The following is a 16,843-nucleotide window of genomic DNA, read 5'->3' as shown; positions in this document are numbered from 1 at the left end:
GCCTCCTCTGCTCACAGCTCGGCAGATGCCTTAGTGGAAGCCTGGGAAAGGACGGCCCCTGAGGCACTTGACCGAGTTGTACCCTTGCGGCCCCTGACCCAGCGCAAATCCCAGTGGGCTCCATGGTTCTCCGCTGAGCTCCGGGAGATGAAGCGTCGGAGACGGGGTCTAGAGAGCGGTTGGAGGTCCAGCCGATCTGAATCCGACCGATTGCGACTAAGAACCTATATTAGGTCTTATCTCGCAGCGATGAGGGTGGCAAGGTCTAATTACTTCGCTACCCTCATCGCGTCCGCAGATAATCGCCCGGCCGCCCTGTTTAGGGTGACCCGCTCCCTCCTTAATCAGGAGGTGAGTGAGGAACCCTTACAGGGGCGTGCCGAGGAGTTTAGTCAACATCTGTCGGACAAAATTGCTCAGATTCAGACCAGTTTGGACTCCTACTGGGCAGAGTCGGACGATCAGGACATGGGTGGGCTTGTCAATACTATCTGGGAGGAGTTCGATCCTGTAGCTCTGGAGGAAGTGGACAGGATTATGGGGAGGCTGAGCTCCACCACATGTTTATTGGACCCGTGCCCTTCCTGGCTGGTCTATGCAGCCCAGGAGGGGACACGAGGCTGGTTCCAGGCGGTTATATCTGCCTCTTTGAGTAAGGGTAGTTTCCCCGCCACCTTGAAAGAGGTGGTGGTGAGACCTCTCCTCAAGAAGCCTGCCTTGGACCCAGCTGTGTTGAATAACTTTCGTCCGGTCTCCAACCTTCGCTTTCTTGCGAAGGTTGTTGAGAGTGTGGTGGCGCATCAGCTCCCTCTAGTTCTGGATGAAGCAGTTTATCTAGACCCATACCAATCGGGCTTCAGGCCCGGGTACAGCACGGAGACGGCATTGGTCGCGCTGGTGAATGATCTCTGGAGGGCTCAAGACAGGGGATATTCCTCTGTCCTAGTCCTATTAGACCTCTCAGTGGCTTTCGATACCATCGACCATGGTATCCTGCTGCGGCGCCTCAGGGGATTGGGAGTGGGAGGCACGGTCCTTCAGTGGTTCTCCTCCTATCTCCTGGGACGCTCGCAGTCGGTGTTGGCAGGGGGGCAGAGGTCGACCGTGAGACCTCTCGTTTACGGAGTCCCTCAGGGGTCAGTCCTCTCGCCTCTCCTGTTCAACATCTACATGAAACCGCTGGGTGAGATCATTCGTGGTTTTGGAGTTGGGTATCATCAATATGCTGATGATACCCAGCTTTTCATTTCGACCCCAAACCACCCCAGTGATGCCCTCGACATGATGTCCCATTGCCTGGAGGCGGTTCGGGCCTGGATGGGGAGGAACAGGCTTCGACTCAACCCTGACAAGACTGAGTGGCTGTGCGTACCAGCATCTCGGGATATTCAAGATATTCCACCCCTCGCTATGGGGGGTGAGTTATTACCCCCTGTAGATAGGGCTTGCAACTTGGGAGTCCTCCTAGACTCACAGCTTTCCCTAGAAGACCATATAGTAGCTGTGACTAGGGGGGCCTTCGCCCAGGTTTGCCTGGTGCGCCAGTTGTGGCCCTATCTAGACTGGGATGCCCTATGTACGGTCACTCACGCACTCGTGACCTCTCGTCTTGACTACTGCAACGCTCTCTACATGGGGCTACCCTTGAAGACCACTTGGAGGCTCCAACTGGTACAGAATGCAGCTGCGAGAGTTGTGTTGGGAGTTTCTCGACACTACCATGTCACACCTCTGCTCCGCGAGCTGCATTGGCTTCCAGTTGTCTTCTGGGTGAGATTCAAGGTGTTAGTAATGACCTACAAAGCCCTACATGGCATGGGTCCGGAATACCTTGGGGAGCACCTGCGGCCGGCGTCAACTTCCCTCTGCCCAGTACGCTCCCACAGAGAGGGCCTCCTCAGGGTGCCACCGGTCAAAGAATGCCGACTGGTGGCCCCCAGGGGGAGGGCGTTCTCTGTGGGCACACCGGATTTATGGAACCATCTTCCGGTCGAGCTCTGGATGGCACCTGATCTCCGCTCCTTCCGGCGCGATCTTAAAACCTACCTATTTGAACAAGGTGGCCTGGCCTGATGGGATGGGGTCGGGTTTTATAAATTGATCTTAACTTTTTGATTGTATTAATTTATTACGGGCATTGCTGTTTAATTACTTTTTAATTTTTGTATCTTGTTTTTATTATGTATTGCCCTGTTCACCGCCCTGAGTCCTTCGGGAGAAGGGCGGTATACAAATTAAATTAATAAATAATAAATAAATAAATAAATAAATAAATAAAACAAGGACTCTCCTCTGTTTTGAATGGATATATTCACTGAGGTCCCAGGAGTAATTGAGACAGTGCCAGTCCTTCCATTTATGAATGTTTAAAAGTGTCACTTAAAATAAGAAAAGTTTCAAAGTATGAGAAATTGGAAGAGTTCCTAGAAACAATTTTCAAAGAAATCTCCCAAATGGCAACCAGAAATATTCAGTCCTGGTCAAATGTGGTCAACAAGTTGACAAAATGGCAAGATAAAAGTTGAGGCTCAAATTTTCCAAGAAAAGGAGTTCCAAAGTGCAGGAACTGCAGTGGAAAAAGTATCTTGCGTATATATTTTATGAATATTTTATTTATCTTTTTACTTTAATGGAGCATGCTATAATTATGGCTAGCAATAGTTTTGGGTGTCTTGGTTGACCATGGCTTTACTTCAAGTAGGTTCTGATTGCACACACAGAAAGTATTTATTAAATTTTCATTTGGTGGATTTCTGTGAATATTTGAACCCATTGCAATGAGAATGTACATTTTTCCCCAGCCCCCTTTCAGACCCGTTCCTTACATTTTTTTTGTATCTAGATTTTCATTGTTTATGTATGTGTGTGTGTTTTTGTGTAAATAAAACCAGTTTTTGTAAAAATGCGCTATAAATTACTTAGGACATGATAACACTTTAAATTAGGATTAAGGAATGCAATCCGTACGATCACTTAATTTGGAAATACAAGGTATGGGATCTTATTACAAGTCAGATTTATGATTCAGTTAATTTAATGTTTTCTATACTGAGCTGGAATCATATTCTCAGGGCTTCTGACACAGATTATCCCTACAGACACAAGGCAGACTGAACAGAGATTTTTTCTCACAAAATCATGTGAGCTCCCACTAAGTTACAGCCTATCCAACAATAACAACAAAAAGAATGGAATGTTATACTGAAATAAATAGGGTGAAGCTCTGAATGAGGTAGCTAAATCTCCTACATGAATGTATCTGACAGATGTTTTCCCCAGTCTTTATAATGAGGGTTAGAGCAACTTTAAAAAAAAGTAGAAATGCATATAGACACCAGTGTAGTATGCAAATGTAACACTCTTGTCAATATTACTTGTCAACATTTATCAAACATGCCTTGTTACTTGAAGAGCTAGTAAAATTTAGCTCTTGGAATGGTTCTCCTTTAATTTCATTCGAATCCTCCAGCTTTTAGGAACCTATGCAAGGAAAGAAAATCTCAGACAAAGAATAAATCTAAACATTGTGCAAGATATCTCTCTCTCTCTCTCTCTCTCTCTCTCTCTCTCTCTCTCTCTCTCTCTCTCTCTCTCTCTCTCTCTCTCTCTCTCTCTCTCTCTCTCTCTCTCTCTCTGTGTTTTAGGGGAGATGAGAAATGGATCTATTTAACATGAACTGTACTGACCATCATTGCCTTCTTATAAGCACATGGAAATAAATACATTATGTGGAAGTGACTATCTTTGTAATCTGTGTGCTCAAAAGCCAAGAAAAAACCCCCAAAATTTGTAATTCAATGCTTTAGGGAAGAGGAGAAATATCTCAGTAGGAAGAGGGATTATTTGTATCCCCTGACATTTTCTAGCATTTTAGCATTATTGAAATCAGTAAGGCTTGCTTTTATTACCATAATTCTGGAACCAGATATATAATCTTCCAAAGAACTTTTGATCCTTTTTTTAATATCCATATCTCTCTCTCATCTCTCAGCCGTCCATCCATCCATCCATCCATCCATCCATCCATCCACCCATCCATCCATTCATCCATCCATCATGCTTTGTTTTCATTTCTTGTTACAAATACATGCCAGGAAGATTTCCCTTAGCACCATTGAAAAACTGGCTTCTGTGAAATTGTACATTTTGTGGGCACTTTATTACTTTAGATTCAACTCAACAGCAGGCAGACAAACAACCATGAAGTAACTCTTTATATAAGTAGCCTTTTAATCTTAATATACACTGCGCCAGTAAGGGCCCCATGGAGAATTTTAATTCATTGCTTGTGCTGCTGGGTGATCATAAATGCTACACATGTTGACATGTAGCCATGTCAACAGCAAACACTGACATACTGGAGATGTTACAATTGATGTGCTCTTGTTCAAACCTTCCTTTATCTTAGACTAATTTGAGCAGGAATAACTTTTTGATTTCCAGGTGTTGATATTGACCCTGTAATAGACCCACCACAGTGATTCTGGATTCAGTTTCTTATATTTCATATGGGAGCCAGGCTGTCCTAGTCCATATTATTAGTACTGTGATTTCTTTGGATTCCTGATATTAAATGATTTTTTTCTGTCAGAAGATCCGAAACTCTCCCAGGATGATATTGTGGACCTTGGTCTAGGTGTAATGCTAGGTGGAGTAGGGCACAATGGCATTCCTTGAAGACTTCTTAATGCTGTTGGTTGTATCTGAAGGGCTACTTGCTAGCAATATTCTAAGTTAGGAGTGTAATGTATTGGGTGTCAAGCCCTACGGGCTCGACACTTCACGGGGAGCCAGGGGAGCACGGTCGCGGTCACCCACGCAGCACCAGGAGCCCAGCCACACCCACACCTACCAGCTGTCCAGCGGGCGGGCGTCGGATCCACGGGCGTGCTGCAAGCTGAGCGGCGGGCGAAGGTAGACGCCCGCGCTGCACCAGGAGCCCAGCCACGCCCACACCTACCAGCTGTCCAGCGGGCGAGCGTCGGATCCACGGCGGCGCTGCGGGAGGCCGCGCCGGTGCTGGCGGCCGGGGGACAGTCCGTCTTGGCTCAATCAGCTGGGAGGCGGATGGAGGCTGTTGCCGGGGCCCGTGGAGTTCGAGTGGCTGGGAGGCGGCTGCGAGCTGAGCGGCGGCTTGAAACGGCTACGGCTGCGACTGCAGACACGCCGGCAGTGACGCGGGGCGCCCAACAGCTGCGCCCGGACTTTGGGGACCACCAGGGGGCCGTGGGTGTGACGCAGTGGTGGAGGGGAGCACAGCCGGGACTTTGGGGGGGGTGGACTTGTGTTTTTTCCGCGCTGGGAATCACGGTGGCGGTGGAGGGAGTTGGGTGTGGGGTAATGAAGTAGGGGGGTGGAGTATTTATGCAGGCCAGGCGGATGCTGGTCTGCACGGGGGAGGGGTGGGGCCTAAGGGTGGGGCTGCTACCTTGTTACAGGCATAGAATAAAAGGCGCGTTGGAGAGTGTGACTCTTAACGCTGACTTTATTAATGCTTGGAGATCCTGACATTAAAGGTGCTCTTTGCAGTCATCCGTACTTCGTCGTGGTTTTTCCTGAGTGCCTGTTATTCCCGGCGGAGACGAGGGCGTGACAGTGGGATTTTTACTTGAACTGATTCATGTGTCTGAATGCTGCTTAAGGTTGCTCAATGGTGTGTCTGTGTAACGGTCACTGACTAAGCCAGACTTGTCGTCTCCAAGAAGATCATTGGATGATTTGGGGCACGAATGGGTTCCTTTAAACCTATTGGCTGCCGCCTAGTGGCCAACCATATAAGTAGCTGTGCAGCAGCTACTGTTTCAGTTCTGTTCCTGTTTGCCTCAATAAAGCATGTTCCTGTTTACAACCTTCCGTCTTGCTTATTGCCTGCAAAGAACCAGCTACACAACACTGACGATGAAGGTGGGATGCTGTTTCTTCGTAAGAGCCTGAAGACACTAGTGGGTGAGGCCAGCACAGCGCCTGGCAGGGACCGCATTTCTCCCCCCCCTTGGTCTGCCTAGCAAGCCATGCTAGAGACCACCCTGCCCTGAGGACCAGTCCCAGGGCCTATGAAGAAGCAAGCAGCATGAGGCAATGTGAGACACGAGCCGTGAAGACCATGGAGAAGGTCAGAAAGCTCAAGGAATTTGATGTCACACACCTGGAGAGATGGTCGTCCTACATTTCAAGAGTGGAGAACTATCTCTGAGCAAACCAAGTCACTGAAGATGGCCTGAAGGCTGCAACACTTCTCTGTGTCTGTGGGTCTGCAACATTCAACATCGCAGAGAACTTGGTCGCACCGGCACAGCTGGAGTCTGTTACGTATGCGGACCTGAAGAAACGGCTCAGCCACCATTTCCAACTGAAGCTGTCAGTGATAGCGTGGAGGCATGCTCTCGAACAGTGAGTATAACAACCCTCTGTCTCAACATCTTTTTTGTAGTATGGTGACCAAAATTGGTTGCAGTATTCTAGGACTGGTCTCATTTTACAACCTTTCTTGCCACAGTTATTAAATGAATTGCTGCAATTGTTAAGCTAGTCACACAGTTTTTTAGTGAATCTGGCTTTCCCCTTGACTTTGCTTGTTAGAAGATCGAAAAATCTGATCACATGACCCTGGGACACCACAACCATCATAAATATAAACCAGTTGCCAAACATCTGGATTTTAATCACGTGACCAGGGGGATGCTGCAATAGTCATAAGTATGAAAAATAATCATGTCACTTTTTTCAGTGCTGTTGTAACTCTGAAGAGTCATTAAATGAAATGTTTTAAGTCGAGGACTATCTGCACACAGTGTATATCAACAGCAGCATGCCACAGTGTGGTTGTGTGGCACTCATTCTTAATCCAGGTAGTGGGAGGTTTACTTTCAAGAACATCTGCTGTGCTACCGACTCAGGTTTTGAGGAGGCCCACATAGAATCTCCTCTTTTTTGCAATGCTCCTTGGTGGCAATAACAGCACTTTCTGAGTAACTGTGGCTTCTTCCTTTTTCTTCCAAGAAATAGGTAGCAACTAATGTCCGTCATCTTGATTGGATGCCCTGAATCCCAATCATGGATATCACCCCTTTTGCTGATAGTGAGGACATTGGTGGAATTGGCTGCTTCCCAACTGGCTGCTATCCCAAAGTACCCTGCCTTCTTTTGTCTACTGTTTTGTTGTAGTTGATAGCCTGTTTTCAAAACTGCTGAATGATAACACTGGATCCTGCCCTTCTGGTTATGCCTGCTACTACTGCAGTACCTCCCAAATAGTGCTGGCCACTTTATCTTTCTGCTTCTGGGGAGAGATATTGCTTTCCCTTTACTCATGCTAATTCAGGCAAGGGGATGTGTGTTCCTGCCAAGAAATATGATCTCTCCCTGAAAAGAACCTGTACTGTTTCTTGATTACTTCCCTTGGTTGTTCACCATACTTGTGGTGAACATGAGTGGTCTTGGAACAATGGGGCATCGGGAAAATTTCCATCCGTTGCTTGAGATACTTTGCAAAGTGAAGCATCTAACTAAGGAGAGAGTGTCAAGAGTTAGGTTGGTGGTCTTAAGAACTAACTTGAAGACCAACAAAAAGTCATTGATGATGTTCACCACCTACCTATTCAGTGGCTTATCGGCAACTTTCTGACTGAAGGTACACCATAAATTTCCATGGCTGCTTGGCCACCCATTCAATCTCAAGTATATTGTGGGACTCCATCTAAAAATAATTTTTCGGATTCACTTACGCAATACTCACCTACCACAGGGAATGATGAGTAGCAGATAATTGAGAAATGTGTAATGATGATGAATAAAGAGAGAGTGAAAGAACTAATACTGGACAGACACCTAGGCAGGCTACAGACAGATAAGATTGTAAATATATATGGATCTGAGGAATGCATCAAGAACAAACCAGTGAGAAGCAAAAAATTGAATAGAATAGAATAGAATAGAATAGAATAGAATAGAATAGAATAGAATAGAATAGAATAGAATAGAATAGAATAGAATAGAATAGAATAGAATAGAATAGAAGGTTCTGGAGCTATCGGATTCAGTTTGTTGCTCTGAAAACAGGACCTACTTTGATTCACAAACCTATTTCAAAGAGAAAATGTAGCTGAACTTTCTTCAGTTAAAACTTCCCTTTAAAGTTTCATACAGTTCCCCTAGGCCTGTTTGAAGTCTCAAAGGGAAGGTTTGGTCTGAAGAAAGTTCAGCTAAATTTTCTCTTCCCCATTGTTAATCCTAAATAACCAAAATATATTTCTTTAAATATTTTTTTTAAAAAATTATGTCCTAGTCTTCAATTAGCCTTGGTGGAGCAGTGGGCTAATGCCTCCTTAAGTAACACCAGCTGCCTGCAATTAGTGCAGGTTCGCGTCCCACCAGGCTCAAGGTTGACTCAGCCTTCCATCCTTCCCAGGTAGGTAAAATGAGGACCCAGATTGTTGGGGGCAATTAAGCTGACTTTGTAATAATGCCGCTTGGGGTGTGTGTGAAAGCCCTAACAAGCAGGCATATACATAGAATGAAGGCTACTGCTAAGCTTGTAAGCCGCCCTGAGTCTTCGGAGAAGGGCGGGATATAAATGGAATAAAAATAAAATAAAATAAATAAATATTTACTGTACCTCAAGACAGTTTACAATTAGACTAATATAAAAATAAATCCATAAATACAACAGCATTAATCTGCAAAATATAAAAGAAGTACCAAGCAAAGAGGTCATTTAAAGGAGTAAAAAAAACTAAAGTAAAATAAATAAAGATTTCCCTCGTAATAAGATAGTTTGGCAGACAAAGCTCCCTGGAGCCCAGGATCCCCTTGAAAAGGCTGGATGTCATAGTGGTGTGTGGTGTTTGGATTCAAGAGAGAGGACAGTGGTTCAGTTTCACCCTCTTTCTATCCCTAGATTGTTCCTTAAAGGAGATATATCATATCCTGAGGTTTTCCAGTAGCTGCCTGGGCTCAGGAAGATACACATTTCAGTGTAGGAAGGGACTAGTTGGCAATCCTGTCCACACCTGCTATTGATAGCCACTCGCATAGAGGCACTTAAATGAATAGACTTTGCCCCAGGACAGCCCAGAGGCATTCATAGGAATATCAATGATACAGATGGATGTGCATGCCAGCTTCCCATTAAAAGTCAGGTGGGATGGGGATCCCAGGGGCACAAATGGCTGTCAACAGACATATTGGTCACTTTGGGCATCACAATGTTCCTCTTCCATAAATACTGAAAGTTGCCGAGTTTCAGTCCTGTGCAATAATTCATTCCATTCCATTCTATTTAAAATGCTAAATTTCCAAGAGGCTCGCTGGCTGCGGTCAAGATTGCTAATATCTTCTGAAAAGCTGTGAGATGTGTTAGAGTCCACCACACTATAGTGCTAGATAGTAGAGCCATGCAAATGATTATGCATCATTTGGCCCATTTATGTCTTGAGATGGTGCAAAGCCTGCTTATCAAGAAGTACTCAATTTTCTCAAAAATATATTACATACCGTAATTAGATAACCTTCATTAGTTTATGACATTGGTTCTGATGCTTGTACATTAATATAGCCCAATTGGGTGAGGAAATCAATCTAATAATAAGATAAAGGGCATCCTTCATAATGATTTTGATCCGCTAAACATCAGTCACAAATGCCCAATAAATGAGCAAAGTCTGCCTTTATGAGAAGCCTCCAGTTTACAATCTCATGGATTCTATCAATAAGGAATCCTGGGTCTCTGCAGGAGGCAAGATAGAAAAATGAAACAATCATGATGATGTCATCAAGGAAATTCAATGATTTCCTTATTTGCCTCACACATCTGGCATTACCAGAAATAAGAGAATAACATACTTGAAAGAGACCTTGAAGTTCTTCTAGTCCAACCCCCTGCTCAACCCCTATGCCATTTCGGACAAATGGCTAGCCAATTTCTTCTTAAAAACCTTCAGTGATGGAGCACCCACAAGTTCTGAAAACAAGCTGTTCCAATGATTAATTGTTCTGTCAGGAAGTTTCTCCTTAGTTCTAGGTTACTTTTCTCCTTGTTTAGTTTCCATCCAATGGTTCTTGTTCTTCCTTCAGGTGCTCTGGAGCGTAGGTTGACCTCTCTTGTTTGTGGCAGCCCTTGAGATATTGGAATGCTGCTATCATGTCACCACTAATCCTTCTTTTCATTAAACTAGACATACCCAATTCCTGCAACTATTCTTCGTATGTTTTAGCTTCCAGTCCCATAATCATCTTTGTTGCTCTTCTCTGCATTCTTTCTAGGGTTTCTACTTTTTTTTTATATTGTGGCAACCAAAACTGGATGAAATATTCCAAATGTGGTCTTACCAAGGCATTATAAAGTGGCATTAACACTTCACGTGATCTTGATTCTATCCCCCCATTAGCGTAGCCTAGGACCATGCAAAGGTATCAATGGCGTGTTGACACCACTATCATTTTGACATTATTGTGGTTTGTAGAGAATGCTACTGAATAAGAAAGGGAAAGAGCAGGGCAGCTAAAAGTGAAAGTGAAAGTGAAAGATTAGGAGAATCTTGGCTAATCAAACCAGATCTTTATTAGGGTCAAAGACCAGCATAAGGTGGGAGGGATACAGCCAATTAAAAAGCATAGAATATACATCAAAGGCTAAACAGTAATAAAAAGCTATGGATAAAGATATAAAACAAACTTGTATATAAAAAACATAAATCTAAAAGGAGGGGTAGGAGCATTAGGTGGATGTAGGAGACTGCAGAGGCAGAGTAAATCAATCACAAAGCAGAGCAATCTATAATAATAAACTAGGAGCCATTCAGTCTAGTTTATGGTAAAGATCATCATCTGATGGATTTTAAGTGTCCATATTCAGAACCAGGCAACACTTTTTTGCTTGTTCAAGGTTAGTATCTGAGAGCAGCAGGGAGGTACAGAATTATCCTGTGCATCCTGGTTATTTATGCAATAATCGTGACATGAGATTAGTACAATATCTCTATGAAGTCTCTATAAAATGGGCACCAGAGAAGTACATGTTTTATTGTTTCTCTGTGTCCAGAGTCACAAAGTGGTGGTTAGAGATTTTGAGGTTTGTTACGTATGCCATATACTGTAGAGGATCTTGGGTACAGCCCCAAATTGAAGGCCGGATAGAAGTGTTTTGAGGCAATTGAATGTAAAAATAAAAGGAGAGATAAAAATTTTCAGTACTTTTTCAGTTTTTAAAAAATTTAATAGATCTAAATGGTAAGTCTCTGAGATTATTTCTCAAGTTACTCTTTAATTTTCATCTATTTATATTATGAATAGCCAATCTTCTTTGTATTGTATTGGGGCAAATTTGTATTTTTTTTTTTAAAAATGAAGCTATTAGCCCTTATCTCTAACAGTTTATATCTGAACTTTATGTATTATTTGTACTTGATCTTTATCAAACTGCAAATGTTAGCTGCTTATGGTTTTTTTTTTCATTTTAAAAAGAAACAAAGAACTCAAATCCGACTTTATTTATTTAGGCATTCATTCCCCACTTTTTCTCTGAAATGTTGAAAATTACACTTATAAATACACTTTCACCACAATTCTTTCACCACAATTCTTTTGAAGCTTAAGCTATTGTGTTATGTACTGGCTTTTGGTACCACACCACGTGCATTGCTGGAGACCTAACGGCTCTCCAGCAACCCAGACAGGACGTCTCCGGTCCTGCAATTGGTCAACCTCAGGCAGCAAGCATGGGTTTAATCTGATTGGTTGCTACCATAGGGTTTGGCTATATATTGTGGTGGGGAGTGCCCCAAGTCCAGTACAGTTCCAGCTGGAATAAAAGAATGAGTTTCTCTGTACTCAGCTGTGTGTCTTCATTCCTGCTCACTAGAGCCCACGACTTAACATATTGTTTACATTTTCAGTACTTTCAGCTATGGTTATGTTCGAATTTTGTAATAAGGTAGATCAATGCTAGGAGCTCATCTAGGCTTATAATCAGCTACATAATACAGTATAGAAGAAAACCATAAATAGAGGCAGTGGGAAAGAGAGAGCCTGTCACCACTGTATCCTTTCAATTTATATGAGCCCTTTTCATATATCCTTTGATTAAAAGGTTTGACAGAGTTGCATCACTTTGGGCTATAATTTGTAAAGAGTATTTTATGGTTAATCTTTTGCTTTCCAATTTCTCCAGTAACGACAAAGGTTATTATAAACAACCGCAAAGAAAGAAGCTGAAAGAGTTACTACACCAACCGAGTGGGTGAAGCCAAGGTCGTTCTGAAAGCTCAAGTACTTTCAAACATCAGGTTTGAATAGAGAGTCTGAGTTAATGCAGAGAAGTTAAGATTCAGATTCCAATTTAAAATCCCAGCTGAGCTGCTTCCCCCCCCTTTTTTTTTTGGTCAGGCTTCTTGATTTTGTTAGTACCATTGTGCTTCTTTGATTGTTACCACTTAAAATTCTTTCTCTGTGTGATTCTAATTATTTTAGTCTGCCTGCCTTTAAATAGCCATGCTCAGGGTCACTTTCTCCACCCGTTGCTGTATAGCTGAGGTGTTGCACTCTCTTTTGACTTCAGATTTGATAGTCCATTAACTTTCAGGAGCACATAACAGATTCTCTATGTATGGCGGGTTACAGAACAAACATTTTTAAGAGGAGCTGACACAATGGTAAATGTGGTACACATATTTTTTAACAAGGGTCTCTAAGCATTTTCTTCCCCAGCAGTGTCATCAAGATTAGAGAAACAGTTCATAGCATTTTACATAGCTTTATTGCATTATAAAATAATCTAATCACAGGATTTGGCATAGTCTTTGAAAAACATAGTGCCATAGCTACATCCAAAGGATGAGAGTCTCAAATATTATCTCTTATAGTGTTCTGGATTTTTACCTCCTGGTCACCTCCTGTCCTTTGGGGTAGTGGCTTGGTAGTTCTCAGTGTCAGGGTGTACTTACCTGCTATCTTCTCCCTATTCCTGGCTTCCTGTAAACAGTGACATTTTTCTGGGAAATTTTAAAAAAAATGAAGTAAATTCTGCAACAGCATCTCCTGAACTTGTATTATTGAGGTATGAAACTATGGGAGTCAACCATTTTTCATCCTTCAACTTTGAGAGATATCACAATCTCACAAGAGGCAAAAAAAAGTCAAAAATTGTTTTTTAAATAAACAGAGAGTAGAGAATGTACACTGCCCCCACTCCATATTTTACCTTTAAGTAGCCCCATCCATAACTATTCAATCAGAAAGGAGATAGAAATACAGAGTTGTTCAAATCGCAAATTGCAGCTACCAGGAACTCCCATTAAAAATGCAAAGTTTGTGGCAAATCACAAGATGATTTTGGCCTGTGACTTATTTAAAGGCAAGTCCACTATAAAGAGATTCCAAATGGCATAAAATAGGCATCAAGCATGAAGAGAGACAATAAAACTGAAGGGAATGAAGCTTTAAAAACACATAGAAAAGAGGGGGAGAAAGACAATAATTTGCATAAAATTAGAATCTTCTCCCTGAATTGAAACAATGAACAGGATATTTGTTTGCTATCTGGATATTAACTGGACACAGCAAATGCAAGATATTGTGTTTATTTGAAGAACCATCTCCCTACCAGTTGGCTTGGCCTGTCCCACCCATACCAGCAGAAAGAGCATCCTTTGGACCCCTTTGTTATGTATTGATATAAATTACTTGAGAACCGTTATTAATAGTTAACTGCTGTGTCTGTTTAAACTCCAGACTGCTTGTCTGCATAATTGTTAGCTTGTGTTTTGGGAGGGAAATACTGTTTTAATTCTATTGGCCACCACCTATCGGTGGTCTGTATAAATAGAAGTTAAGCAGCAGTTAGAGCTGCTTCTGTGTTAACTTAATAAATGTGTTGTTGCTTTTCACCACCACCTCATCAATGCCTCACCGTTCCCAATACTTAACAGCCTTTAGTCAAGGAATTGCAGGTGGTGGGGTCAGGAGAAGAGCCTTTTCAGCAATGTCTTCCACATTCTGGAACACCCTTGCCCCCACCTCTCCAAGGTGAGAGCCATGCTCACCCTTTGGGTCTTATGAAAGGGCTTGAAGACCTGGCTATGCTCAGGCTATGCCTGAGGCCCTGATGGGGCATGAAGGTAATTAATGGCCTGAGATAAGAACTCACCTACTTCCAGTATATCTCTTGCTCCCTTCCTTGCCACCTTTGTTAATTTGTAAGTAAATTTTAGTGTTAATATTATTTTAATTTTAAAATGTTTTATTTTGTTGCTTTTATTGGTTGCAAGCTTTGCAGAGTCACCTCTAGGAGAGATGGGAGGCATACAAGTGAAATAAATAAGTATTTTACTTCCCCCATATTATTCATAGACATTTAGATAATAATAAATTGGACGTTTTGATTCTTTCAATAGAGGGCATCCAAGTAGAGCAGTCTTTTATATATGGTGCTTCATTGCCACCCTATCATGGATCTTAATAATGAGAAAAGATCCATGATCTATTTAAATGAAATAATTTTTCATAAAAATTTTCCTGGCTATATTTTTGTAATGCCCAAAGTTAACATTTAATACAGTGCTTATTGAATCAAAATACTAATCTAATATGCTTACATATACCACACAGTACAGTATATAGTTTAAAGAAATGTACATAAGTTGTATTAAATGCCTGTAAGATGCTGGAGTAATCAGGAAAGATTTGGGGAGAGATCCTATACTTGCATAACATTTTGCTAAGTTTTAATTTCCTTGAAATCAACAGAACTCCACTCGACACTTGAAAATGCCTTTTCTTTAGTGAATACTCTCTTTTAATTTCCCTCTATAGTATCGTCAAATTGCTGTAGATTATCCAACTCATTACTCCATTGTTTGCACAAATTATAAAAGACAAATAAACCAAAAACGTTTGTAAACCTATGTCACTAGATATCTTTTAATTCAAACATCACATTATAGAGTAAGATCATGACCTGGAGCAAATCCTTTTGACAATTTCATTTCATTGAGTTCTTCCCTCCTGAAGCTATTTCTTTTCTGCTATCAGGAGAAAAATATAAATGGTTGAATTATCCCATGATTAAAACGAGGAGAGGACTGTGAAAATACTGAGGAAGTTTATGAATCAAAAGAGAAGGGAAAGACTATTGTGCTATAAAGTTGCCTCTTTATTATTTCAAGTCCTCAGATGAGCGAGAGGAACCAAAGATCATACTTGGCCATAAACGTGTCCAATGTTTTAATGCCTCTCATCTTCAGTTGAAGAACTTCAGCAGCTAGGCTGTAAGCCTCACCAGAGGACTGCTGCCACTCTTTAGAAGATTATATGGACTCCATACAAAAAGGTGACACCTATAAAGCCAAGTAGGAGCCATTAGGGTTGCCCGTTAATTCCAGATGGCACCAATATAGTTCTCTCCATACCATGGGTAGAAAATCCAGGGTTTTATTAAGTGACCCAAATGGAACTGAATCTTCAGCTTGAATTTCAAGGCTCAGAGTTCTGAATTCCCAGGAAAGCTGGATAAATGTGTCCTCCTCCCTTGTTGACTCCATCAGGACTCCCTTCTCACATTTTCCATTATCGGAAGAGCTCTGTTAAGCAAACCTATTATCGTTTCTCCCCCGGGTTTTTTTCCAAGTTGTGAGAAGGAGAACAACTTCTCTAATGGCCCACAGATTGATGATTAACATTTTTACATGTCCCTGCTGGTAAGTAAAAGAACTGCTTTGTGGACAGGGGAAGCGCCTGGGAGAAGGAACCAGAGTCATCTTGCAGTATTAAGTAAGTTGTGCTGCTTCATTAATCACCATCTTTTATTATTTGGAGGGCTTTGAGCCAACTCCAGTGGGTTTCTCCGGAAAACGGGCTGAATCCAAAGCAAATGCTCTGAATGCACCTTTGACATCTGGCCTAGCAGCTGGCTATCTGCTCCACAGCTTTCCAAGAACAGATAGAGCCACGTTCGGCATGACCCTTCCATTCTGTCTGATTTAAAGTGACTGCAGAGGGCAATGAATTACCTTAAAGGAGCTCTTTGATAAAACCCTAAAGTTTTATGCTGGAACCCTGCCGGCCTTCCTACTTGGTGAGCGTGAACAATCAGACAATTGAACTGATTTGACTTTGCCACTCCTGGAGTTTCATTGCCTTTAACCTGGGGATGTAATGATGGTAATGTTATGCTAAGTGCCTCTCTTACGGGGGTTGTCAGATCAAGTAGGCAACCCATTCTTGTTAGTTGAAAACTCTGGTGATTTGCAGCAAGAGGTAAAATAATCTGAGCCTGATTAAAGTGGCTGGCAAAGGAGTCAAGTTCTTTTAACATTCCTGCAGGTTGGTGGATTATTCTGATTATCTCCTTTAATTGTTTATTCATTACAAGGTGAGTTTATTTTGGAATTCGTCAGCTCCAGAAATCAATTGTTTGGTCTGGGAGCTGGCATGTTATATGGTAGATGAACATTGGTATTCATATTTTGGGGAAAGACTGTGATCCTAAGGAGCTCATATTAAAAGCAAGGCTGGAAAAGGGTTGCATTTTTATAAGGACTGACCAAAGTCACACTTTCCAAACTAATGGAGATACAATCAACTTTTGCACTTCTCTGAATTTTACAATTACTTGAATTGTATGAGCCATTCTCTAATTGCTTTTTTAAAAAAGTACATTAGAGAAAAAGGAATACAAAAAAGTCTACTAAGGGCAACCAAGTTAAGAAGAAATCACTTGCAAAAATATGGATACTTGAGGAAAACACGCAAAAATCATTCAAGGGTTTCTTTAATGCAGAAATACAAATTTTCATATACTGTAACTTTTCTTTTGAAATGTGCCAGCTGATGTTGAGCTATGATAAAATAA

The sequence above is a fragment of the Vipera ursinii genome, assembly GCF_947247035.1.
Source record: "Vipera ursinii genome assembly, chromosome: 2".
NCBI lineage: Eukaryota > Metazoa > Chordata > Lepidosauria > Squamata > Viperidae > Vipera > Vipera ursinii.
The sequence above is the reverse complement of the archived record's forward strand: the minus strand, read 5'-3'. Positions refer to the sequence as shown.